At 33.5% G+C, this 12,965-nt stretch overlaps 1 protein-coding gene across 3 annotated transcripts in view; it reads left to right on the top strand.

The window, feature by feature from the left end:
• SEMA3D (semaphorin 3D) overlaps nt 1-12,965 on the top strand; it is a 190,985-nt gene that overhangs the window by 74,266 nt on the left and 103,754 nt on the right. The window lies entirely within an intron of this gene.

Here is a 12,965-nt window from a genome sequence, read left to right as displayed (position 1 = left end):
TGTTATTGTCAACTTGCCATGCCCTTGAGGAAAACATTGCATTTTCAAGAGGATAAATATTAAGATATAAAAAATAACAAGGTTTTACCATTAGTTCTTTAGCAGCAAGCTATTTTCAATAACTTCTAATAGCAGTAATTATGTTTTGAACCTCCCACATTTCTTAAACGTATATTCATTGACAAGAAAAACTTCAAAATTCCTTTTTGAATTTTTATTTGCCTATCTTGTAACTAGGGATTAATGTATCCGATAGAATGGTTCTTTGTTTAATCAGAATTTTCTAAAAAATGAATAAGTAAGGCTATATCTTTTTCTGTAATTTACAAATTATTTAGCTGTGAAATTAAGCATGTGTCTCAAGTAGAGATGTCAGTTATTAACTCATCTAAACTTGTTTGATTTGTTTGATTTATATTGATTTGTTTTGATACATCTAATAATATGTATTTTATCTGGATTCAGTATGATATAGCAGTGAATTATTTAGCAAGATGGAAAGTGACCAGCACTATGGAGAAAAATGAATCAAGACAGGGAGCTCAGTAGTGGTGGGTATGTAGTAATCAAATATTGTGGTCAGGAAATTGCTTACTGAGAGAATATTTTCACAAATGCTTAAGCTAGTCATGCAGATATCAGGAATATTTTTGCAGAAAGAACATCAAGTGCAAAGGCCCTGGAGTGAAAGTGTGTCTGGCATGTGTAAGGATCCTAAAGAAGATGGTATGGCTAAACAAATAGTGGGATGGGAGAAAGAAGAAAATTGACTAAATAGATAATTAACAGGAGAGAGGAGGGATTAGATCTTCTACTGCTGGCATTTAGTCTGAGTATTATGGGAATCCACTGGAGAATTTTGAGCACAGTCGGACGTGATCTGACTCTCAGAATAATAGAATCATTCTGATTTCTATGTTGACAATACACAGAAAGAAAGAGATCGAGAAATAGGGAGCCAAGTTTGAGGCCATTGTAATAATTCATGTGAGAATTAATGGTCAGTGGCACAAAGTGATAGGAGTGGATACACAAAGATAGAGCCAACAGGATTTGCTGATGAGCTGAATACAAAGTGAGAGAGAAGTCAAAGATGACTCCATGGCTTTTGTGGTTTTGTTTTGTTTTGTTGTGGTCTACAGATGGAGCTACCATTAATTAAAGTGGGAAATACTGTGGAAGAAGTCGTTTTGTGGGAAGATCAAGTGGACATATTTTATTTGAGAAGGGTATTAGACACCTAAGTGAGATGCCAAGAAGGCATTTGAGTACATATATAACCCTGAAGTTCACGGAGATGTCAATTGGAGATATGAGTTTGGCCATTAACATATAGAAATTTTTAAATCTACAAGACTGTGAAATAATTAAGGGATGAAGCAGAATTCAAAAGATTGGCTTCTGGTATACTATCAAGTCAGGAGATCAGAGAAAGGAAGAATTAACTGCAAAGTGAACTGAAAAGTAATGCCCAGGTATATAGGAGAAAAATTAGGAGTTCTAGTATAGAAGTTGTTAAATGAAAAAAGTAAAAGGAAAGAGATAATCAGTGGTGTCAAAGTCAGCTAATATGTCTAGAGAGATGACAACTAAAAAGTAACATTAAATTTAACAGAGCTCACTGTTGACTTTGATAAAAGCAGCGTGTGAGTGTGCCAGCCAAAGCCCGATTAGGATGGATTCTTGAGAGCATGGGACTGGAGACATTGACTATAGATAATTCTCTTAAGGAAATTTTTGACAATTGTGATATAGGCATTAGCTGGAGAAGCAAAGAGATCAAGAGACTTGTTTTAATGCAAGAAATAACAGCATATTTGTATTTTAATTGAAATAATCTAGAAGAAGAATAATTGGTGATACAGGAGACATGCCGGATAATCTACACCTTATTGAAGACAGTATTGATGAGATTATTTTTCCTAAAAACAGGGTACATTTAGAACATGTATTAATAAAAGTGGCTTATTTTGCATAATAAATGCATCTTGTTCATTATCAGTTGCAACTGTTATCTAGAAGGAAAGCTAGGTTAAACATAAAAAAGTTTTCAAGGAGGAATGTTTAAGTATGATATGATACAGGCTGTAGGCACTATATATGTTTAGGAGATTAATATGTAAAGATTTGGAAACAGAAATCCAGAAAGATTAAATAATAATGCTAGGGTCACATAAGTAGATAATTTAAAAAACTGATGTTAGATCTAAGCCCACTCTTTTTTAGTAAAATTGTGTTTGTATTATTAATACAACTTACCTGTATGCAACCCCTTTATATGATAATAATTGCAATCCATTTAACATTGTATATGGAACATTGCTCTAAACATTATTGGTCTATGGAGCTTCACAGAGTGGTGGAAGTGACAAAATAATATAAGATAATATATGATGCACTATTGCCATGAAAACATACAAGAAGCCTTCCTGGAATTAAGAAGATACATAAAAATCACTAAGGGCTACAGTGATCATCTATGTTCTCCTAGCAGGGTAAAAGAGAGCTCAGCCTTGAGGCACTTGGGTTGTGTCTTTGTTTTTGCATAAATGTGGAAATAATTTTAGAAAAGGCATGGTTTGTCTAAAGGCAATTTTTATTGGGATAAAATCCAGTCAACTATCTTTTGGTGGAAAACTCTTTTTGAATAGATCTTGTAAGCAATTGGTTTACTATTCTATAAACTATTGAGGAGCAAAAGTTTTTATGTGCAACTGCTCATTTCATAATTCAACTTCCCTAAATTTGTCTCTAATTTCTTGAGCCTTATTAAAGGAATTTTCACAGTGAGATTTTTCCAATCATGTGTATGAATATAAATTCAATGACAGTTTTAAAAATAATGTCCTTAGGTCTTTTTTAAACAGAAGATTTGAAAAACACTTCTCTGATTTCTTAAGAACTAGTAATATACAGTTTGCATTTTTGTAATAATCCTTTAAACATACTGCTTTAATCCAACTAATTCAAAAGAGGCGTAAATTAGAACGAAAGTCCTTTTTATTTATAAAGATGGTCATAAAGGGGTTTATTTGACTAAAGCCACAGTGAGCCAGAAACAGTTTGGAAATTAAGATAAATACTTCAGTAATCCCGATGGAGTGGTGAAGTAGAAGAAGCAATAGAAGTGAACCTGTCGGAATATTCAGTGGAAATATAAGTAGAGAACTTTTGAAAAAGAATCTTGTTTATCTAAGTAATGCTAAACATTAAAATATAAAATATAGCTGTAATGGGTGATGGGGCTTAGAATTAGAAGATAAAGATAGGTTTGAGCTCTTTCTGTGACATGAACAGTCTATGTACCATTAGAATAATTAATTGTCTTTCTGAGTCTAGGTTTTCTCATCTGGAAATTAAGTTCTTCTTGGGGATCAAATTAAATAATAAATGGGAAAGTTCCTCAGATGTTACAAACCACAAAATGGAGGTTGTGACAGATTTCAAAGACAGACCATACATGTTTTTAATTAATTGAAGGAATATATGAAGAATATTTAAGGTATTTAAGAATATAATTGTAGTTGAGCATCTTAGGTAGAATTTTTGCTACCACAGATAACAGCAAAGATATTTGAAATGAAAGTCTACAATGCGTCCTCATCTTGACACCTTTTTTTCCAAGTAAATGCATGTTAAATTATTGTACTTCACTTCTTTGTATGAAAAAAAAGCTGAGGGGAAAAAGCTTATATATCATTGGTTTAAACTAAACAGGTCATTGATCACTTCTAGCAATTAAGGAATAAGCTAGTTAGGGATGTACAAATTTGACCAATTTAGAATTGTAACAGAAAAAAATACTGTGGCCACATTGCATAAATTAACACACACCATGAGGTAAAGGTTTGAGAGAAATTCTAGCGTGAGGAAGAATGAAGGAATTCAGCTCTTTAATGCAGGCAAGCTGAGAATAACAGGGGCACAGTGTATTTTAAACCTTTCTACTCCAGGTGTGGTTCAAGCTGCAGTAGTTATCAGCAAAATCTGAAATCTTGTTTGAAATGCAGAATCTCAGACATACTCTGTGACTTCTAAACAAAAACATCTGTATTTCAACAAGAATCCTCGAATGCATGTTACACCCTGAAAAGTAATGTTCTAGGGATCCCCCTGATTCATGTGAGAATATGAAGATTAGAAAAGGAACCCCTTGTGACTGCAAAGCATTATCAAAATTGGGTCTCTAAATAGCACATTAACTTCTCTAAATTATTAATAAGATGGCAATAAATCCTGATTTAGATCAAAGGTAGATAAACCAAGGCAAACAAAAATCAGTAGTTTAAAATATTGTGAGTTAAAGCTTTATTAGACTTATGTATAAGAGGTGGTGTTGAAATACAGAAATGATTTAGACATTATTCTTATCTTCAAGGGCTTCTAGTGTTTTTAAGGGACAAAATAAATAGACAAAATAATTGCAAAAATACCAGTGCCATAGTATAAATAAAACCAAAATTTTAAAATTATTTAGAAGAATTTGGATATGAAATTGAACTTTGAGCACTGGAGGAAGTTTAAAATTTATTCAATGAAGCATATGTTGGTATTGGAGTATTTTCATCATGAAATTGACCTAATTTAATTGTGATTGGGGGAAAATGAAATAGGCAGCATCACGTGGGAGAGACTGGTGGGAGAGCAGGTGTAGCAAAAGATAATTTATGAACCTGTTACAGTAATTTAGAGAAGTAGTAATATGGCGGGCAGTAGGAATAAATATATTCAAGAACGGAGAATAGAAAACTTGCTTGATAGAATCTATAAGGCTTTAAATTTAGCTGGATGTTGTGTGAGGGGGGTTAAACAGACTTAAAGTGATGGATTATATAAACAGAGGAAAGAAGAGTAAGGAAGAAAAACTAAAAGTGATTCAGAAATGTTGAGCCTGAGGATTAGATCATTTCATTGAAGTCATTAAAATCAATGAGATCAGATGATTGGAGGAAAAATTGACAATACGTAGCAAGCTGTGGCAAATTCTAAACTGCAACACTTGGGAGAGATGATGGGGTTGTGGGTGTGTATTTTGAAGTCATCAGCAGAGAACTAACAATTTATGGGAGAGAAACTAAGGAAGATAATGTAAAAATGGAAAGCATTTTCTCATTGCTTATACCTGCTGAATAGTACCTGAAATCGAAGAGAACAATATTACATGATGATATTTTTAAATTTCCCTCTTGAAAGTGTATGTGCAAGTTCTGATGCAAATTCTCTGCACACCTTTACCAGATGATGCTCCTTGGGCAAGTGATTAAGAACTTTCATCTGGAGAAAACCTAGAGAAAAGTCTCACAGATGATTGACATTTATTTGTTTTAGATGAAAAGCCAAACTGAAATTTTCTTGAATCTATGAAAATTGAATTTTAGATAAAATGTCACACTGAGTGCCCAGTATGAGCAATGATCAATGATCAGTTTTACATATATATACACACACACATATATATTCTGGCAAATTATTTTAAATTTCATAATACCAAGAGAGAGGGTGTGATTTGAACAGCTTCCAAGAAAAAGAGAAGACACATTCAAAGTCTTGGAAATACAAATGGTGATATGGTGTGACTGTGTTGCCACCCAAACCTCACCTTGAATTGTAGTTCCCGTAATCCCCATGTGTCCTGTGAGGGATCTGGTGGGAGGTAATTGAATCATGAGGGCGGTTTCCCCCATGCTGTTCTGCTCATAGTGAGTGAGTTGTCATGAGGTCTGATGGTTTTATAGGCATCTGGCATTTCCCCTGCTTGCACTCATTTTTCATCCTGCTGCCCTGTGAAGAGGTGGCTTCCACCATGATTGTAAGTTTCCTGAGGCCTCCCCAGCCACACAGAACTGTGAGTTAATTAAACCAGTTTTTCTTTATGAATTGCCCAGACTCGGGTATTTCTTCACAGCAGCTTGAGGTCAGACTACTACAGATGGCATGAGACATCTCAGCTGTGACTGTCAAAATTGAGAAGTTTCACATATGCCTTTTAACATTATTTTTTGATGTACATATACTTGATTTTAATAGAATTAATTTTATAAAATAATATTGTTATAAAATAATGTTATCTGTTTTATATTACACACATAACTTTTTGCTTTATTCCTTAATTTATAGTGATCTTAGTTTGAGGAATTATTTGTCTTGTCATATTGTCGTATTTGTCTATTATTTGGAGTCAATAATAGATGTTGTATTAAGTTAAGACCTTCCGATGTTTTCTACATTAAATTTATATACTTGATTGAAACAAATACCAAATATGTGTGACATGGCATTTAATTTTAAACATTCTTTGTAACTTGAAGAAGGAGAAATTCTGAATAACTTGAAGGAAGCTATGAAGCAATTGTAAAAGTAGTATCAATCGTGCTCAGAATGATACTCTCAACTTTTTTCCAGGAAGTTTATTCCATCGTTGACATTGCTTTTCTGGAAATGTACTAGATATTTATAATACTAACTTTTTTACAGGTCAATAGGAAAAAAGATCCCAGCAAAGCTTTTGAAAATTTAAAAGGACTCATTCAAAGTATGAATTTACTCCGTTAACTATAAATGATAAATCTCACAATGATGGATTATATAAAGCATTCACTATTGAAAGCTGGCCAAATAAGAACAAAATGTAATTTAAAAGTAAGGATGTGATAGAAATGTGACCATGTGTAATTGCCACACTCCTACTCCACAACCTGTCTTGGCAATAACACAGACCCCATGACATAATAAGCTTAATTTGTTTCTAATTTATGTTTCCCTATGTGATATCATCTGTTTTATTATTGATATAGGTAATGTTCTAAGACCAATGAACAGAATGATCTATAACATTCCATCACAGAAAAGCAAGAGAATTTGATTTGTTTGTGTTCTTTCTGATTTGGACTTGCATTTGCAAGGAAATAATGGTTAGTGTGGATAGCTTAATGATATCTAAGAGAGCATAATAATAACATAATATTCACCTGCAATTTTGAAGCAGTCTTTGGTAGGGCTTTTAGATTTGACTAATATTTTTTCTTTATATGCTTTGAACAATTAGCTTTAGAGACTAAATGTACACAGTGGAGAATCATAGGTATTTTTGTGTTGCTAAAGGGGAATTATGAGTTATCTTGATAAACAGAACGTTTTCACATGATCTCAAGCCTCAGAAAGCATATTGGAGGTCAGCTGATGCCAAGTTAAGATGAGCTAATTTTCCCAATGTTAAATCTAAGAGAGAATCCATGCCTTGCCTTGGACAAAAAGCTGTAGTATTTCTGGAAGTTATGGGCAGAAGCTTTGAAGGCACTCCATAGAAATGATGCTCTGATACTAACTCAGCATAAAAAGCCCTGGAACTTTAGAGATCAGAGGAGAAATGCTGAATTTAGGGGGAAGGCAGAAATAGAAAGGATGCTGAAAGGCTTAAAGAGAAACGTTTTTATTTACACAGCTTTGTAGAGAATACATTGGAGATCTGACTATACTAAAGAAACATGAGAATAGCCCTGCTGATAAAACTGCTATTTCCTGAAGGAAAAAGAAAAGTGGGTAGGGCAATAATTTGTGCTGAATATCCTGAGATGGCAGGGAAAGGTGACTGTATTTTGATCTGGATCTATTTTTAGTTGTGAAGTTTCTCTGCTGAGGAATTGTACTCGCTAGATTGGAATACATTGGAAGTTAAGCTTCTCCAAAGCTGATTTTCTTTTTAGCCCCATGAATTTCTGTCTTTCATAAAATGTTCTTTAAAGGATGTGGGAAGCATTTTTTTTTCTTTTCTTTTCTTTTTTTTTTTTAATCTATGTAGTCTTCTCGTGAGAGAAACTGACAAATCCACCCAGTTCGGGATCTCTGGCAATAAATGCAAGATTTCAAGGTTATAGGATCTTGTTCATTTAACACTCAAATACTGAGGAAGTCTGTGTTGCTTAATCCTAAATTTATTAGATTCAATATGACTCACCACTCCCTTCCTTTCTGGGGTGAAGAGGAAGAATATAGACCATCGGGTCAAATGTTTCCCCAGGCTGAATGAACAATTGTATTAAGGGACACTAAAAGGGAGATACAAAGAATTATTTTTAGAACAAAAGTATTTCAAATAAGAGCAGAGATTACCTAATCCTTATCCTTCCCCTTAAATAGCAGAGCATCTGGCTATCAATTAGGAGATTCATTTTATTAGGCTTGCTAAAGGAAATATAGATAAAAAGATATTTCCATTTTACTATTAGAGATGCTTAATGGTCTACTATGTTATATGGTTGTCCTTTGTCACAAGTATATTTTCATTTTTGTTGTGGATGAACATTTTCTCTCCACTAGGCTGTGAGTTCCATGAGGACAGGAGTGTGTCAAACTTGTAATCAATGTCTTTCCAGCATGTGCAGATACCTGGTGTTCTTAGATGAGTCAGTCATTGCCTGCAAAAGTCACATTTTGGGAGGGTAGTGACTCACTTTCTTGTGCTAGCAATCGGAAATTATTTTAAATATGATTACTAACTACATGTGGAAAACATATATTTTTCCCTGTGACTTCCAGTAAGATATCAAGAGGTGTTAATAAAGACAAATGAAGAAACTCTTCAAAAAATGCACACATACATACAAACGTGAAAATTTCATGTTGTTTATATGAAATTCGATCCTCGGAACCATTTCATTGTCCCATGGTGGTTTACTGGTACTGGGTCAAGAACATCTTCTCTGTGTCATCCATCCATCAAAATCCGTAATATGCAATGATCTCTATATTTAAGCAAGTAGATAAATAAAAAATCGTGTCCTTGCTTCATTAATTTTGGAAATAATGAGATTGTAGTTTTTTCCAAAACTGTGTTGCTAGAACAAAAGTGGGAATTTGAACATCTGGGTGATTAAGATTAGTTAACTGGGAACAAGGTAATAGGAGAATGCACTGCTAAAAGGAACAGTGAAAAAGAAGAATTATGGTGGATTAGGTCAAAGGTTTAGGGAGATAGAACAAAGGAGTCATTTAGGACCTAGAGGTAAGTGCTGCTGACATCCCGAGGAAGGGTGGGGCTGTTTAACCAAGCACAGAGCTGGCCTCCTCTCAATGGCACGTGTGAAGCAACACACTCACCCTTTTACCCAAGGGGAAAAATAAAAAAACAAAGTTCCTGTCCAAAAAGCTTTAAAACTATGGACAATCTCAAAAATCGCATGCCCAAGAATTTCCAGTTTAGAATTTTTTTAAAAAAGCTCTGAAGTGGATTGCCAAATTATTATTATTCAACTTTGATGAGTTTGAAACCAGCAGAGCCAGCATCCGTTTCTGATTTATGAAATCCACTGAGTGTCTTAGCTTTACGTGTTAAGATACAGGCTCTAAAATTACCAATTTTTTTTCTGTTTTGGTTGATAATCCTGTGGAAACAAAAATGACTTTGCTTGGTTTGGCAGAAATACAAGAAAGATAAGCTGGTTGGAAAAGAGGGAACTTGTTCCAATCCCTGTCCCAAAGTCTTTTCATAATGTGTGTGTCAGCCTAAGAAATTTTAATATGTAATGCCTAAATCTAATTATTTAATTTGGCTACAATGAATTGTTGAAGGATGTTTAATCGTTTTGCTGCTAGCATTGTCACAGGGCAATATTAAATCATTTGGAAATGATAATACCCCAGGTTAGTCACTGTTTTTTCAGCTGTTTTTTCTTGTCAAGTTGGTTTGAAACTAAACCCCATAGAATTGGTTATGATGAAAGAAAATAAAGCAAGTGGCTATATCAACTTTATATTTATTTTTCTCACTGTGTAAGTAAAGACAAAAAAAATGACATAAACAGCTCTTAAACATTTTCCTCCTCTCATTGCCATAATTCAGGGATTCACCATGTTTCAGAACCTCTGGATAGTCTTCCTGACCCCACCTTTCCCCATTCTCATCCACTTGAATAATTTAGCCAGACTTATCTTTGTAACACTCAGCTATAGTTGTTGCCACTTTTCTGAATAAAACATTTTAGTAGCTTCAAATCACCTACATAATAACCAAAATCTTCAACCTGCCATCATAGGCTGTAATCATCTAGATGCTGGCTTTATGTCTAGTCTCACTTATTTCCACCCAACATAGTCCCTATATTTCAGCAGAGCACATTTCCTCAGTCGTACAAATAATTATTAAGCACTGAATTTGTCTCAGACTCTGAGCTAGGTGCTGGGAATTCCAAAATAATTACACCATGGTCTTTGCCCTGACAGAGGTCACACTCCAGAGTAGGAGACATAGTAGAAGTGCAGTATGTACGTGCAACCTGGAGTAACATGTGCTCCTGTACAGCCTAGTGTTCATTCTGTCTGGAACAAATTTTTCTTTATGTGTTTCCTCTCAAAATTCTATCTGTCTTTCAAGGCTGTGCTCAAATATCACCTCCTTTTAGAAGGTGATGTATAATTAATTATTTGAAAGGTTTAACATTTTATATATACTTCTATTAGAATTTATTTCACGTATGTTGTGTTTTATATACATAACTGTTTCCACACTGATCTGTGAGCCCCTTGCAGACAAGGCTCACTAATCTCACGACCTTAACCCCATACTCAACACTTAATACACACTAAATGCTTATAAATATTTGTGGATTTAATAGCATTTTAATATTATTCCATTATCATAAAAAATGCAGAGATGTTCTTATCTTACTAATTCTGATTTAATGGAAGATAAGATACATGCTTTTTAAATATATCTTATTTGGCCCAAAGTAGAGTTTAATAATCATACTCAAAACAATATTTATTGACTTTTCCTATCTACCAAGCATGGTTCTAAGAACTTTATATAAATTACCTCCTTGAATCATCATGAGAACTATTATGAGTTGGGAAATATTATGATTTCCTTTTTATACATTTGGTATAGACTTTTAAAAATACATCATTGTTATTATAATGACTGATAGATACATAGCACTTACTATGTGCCAGACACTATTCATAATGCTGATCATGCATTAACTCATTTATTCCTCACACCAACATGGCTTATCACATCATTTCCGGTTTTATCCTCACTTTACAGATGAGTAAACTGAGACACAGAGAGGTTAAGTGACTCATTCTAGATTGCATAGCCAGTGAGTTGGGAGGCAGGATAATGCTCTTGTGGCCTGAACCTAAAATTCATATTCTTACTCATTATGAGAAGTAATATTTCATTTTGTAATTAACAATGCAATGCATGTTTCAAAATAATTGAATATTATTCATAGACACTTGAAACAATAAGGATTTCGATTATATAAACTACTTACTCTACTAGTTGGGTCAAAATAAACCCCTGGGAATGCTTTTACATACTTTTGATTTTGCTGATTTCAGTCTTTGTTAAATAAGGGAAATTGCATGGAAGACATAGAATTGCCTGATTGAAATAAGGTTTGTGTGAAATGCATTTTCTTGTTAAGGCTTTAGATTATATTCGTTTACCTTTTATCTTGGTTCCATTCTTCTCAGTTCTACTTTACAATCAGTATGGCGTATTTGTTGGATATTATCCCTGCATTCGGAACTGCTAAAAAATATTACACCATTGGGTCTCTAGTCTGAAAAATGATTGAAGTTGTATTTAGCTTAATAGAAAAATAATTAGTATCAATTTCAGACTTCTATCCAATACACAAAGCATGATCCATAAATGTTAGTAAGACATTTATGTTCAGTAAAGTCACGCTCATTTGAGATTTCAAATATCATGTCTTCTTCAGCATACTGCCTTTTGCATTGTAAAAAACTAAGATAAAACCCAGCTTAGAAACTAAGAGAAATAACATTTAACCGTTATAAAGTAGAAAAAAAGAAGGAAGGAAATGCTAAAAAATATGAAATAATAATAAAGCCCATTGTTGATAGACGGAGTATATGGCCATTATATTTAAGGGACTCAAATATCATTTTTACAGAGGTTAGAACTGCCATGATACTTTTTAGAATTACCTTAGTGCCTATATCCTAGACATTATCTCTTTTTATCTTTCTCATCAATTAATAATAGGCTACTTTTAAATAATGAATTGGTTAAAAGTCAGATCGCATATAATGGGCTTTAATAAAATGATGAATATTATTACCTTATTAGCATTCAGTATTCTAGGATTTAAAAAATAAGATAATATCATAAGTACTTGAGGTAAAATCTAGTGAAAGGATTTGGATAACTTATAGGAGTCTGTGCATATCACAATTATAAATAAAACAAAGAATTGGGACCTAAAGAGAAGTGTCAAAAAAAAAAAAGAAAAATCAACACTGCAGACTCCAATTCAATTATCAACTTTGCTGCTACGTAGTTTTGTAACTTTAGGGCATGTGACTTCACCTGAAAAGGATTAAAGAGCTTCATTTGTATAACTATGCATTTGCATTAATTTAATTTCAAGGTCTATTCTAGCATTAAATTTTTGATATCATTACTGGATTACTGGTTCAGGGTCATATCTCTTTCAGAGTACATTTTCTGGGATTCAGTTTCTTTCTTTACATCTTTCTGCACATATGAAATAGAAAAAGTTCAATTCTCCAAACACAGGCATCAATCTAAATACTATCAAAATTAGGATGGGCCAAAGACAAGCTGCAGACTGGAGATAATATTTGCAAAAGATATATCTGATGAAAGACTATAATCCAAAATATACAAAGAACTATTGAAACTCAATGATAAGAAAACTAACAACCTAATTTTTAAAAATGGACAAAAGGCCTTAACAGACATCTCACCAAGGAAGATATACAGATGGCAAATAAGCATATGAAAAGATTCTCCATATCATATGGCATCAACAAAATACAAATTGAAACAATAAGATACTGCTACACACCTATTGGAATGGCCAAAATCGAAAACACTGATACCACCAAATGCTAATGAAGATAGGGAGCAATAAAAATTCTGATTCATTGCTAGTGGAAATGCAAAGTGGTATAGACACTTTGGAAGGCAATTT

This window comes from Pan troglodytes, chromosome 6, assembly GCF_028858775.2.
Source record: "Pan troglodytes isolate AG18354 chromosome 6, NHGRI_mPanTro3-v2.0_pri, whole genome shotgun sequence".
NCBI classification, from domain to species: Eukaryota; Metazoa; Chordata; class Mammalia; order Primates; family Hominidae; genus Pan; species Pan troglodytes.
The sequence above is the reverse complement of the archived record's forward strand: the minus strand, read 5'-3'. Positions and strand labels throughout refer to the sequence as shown.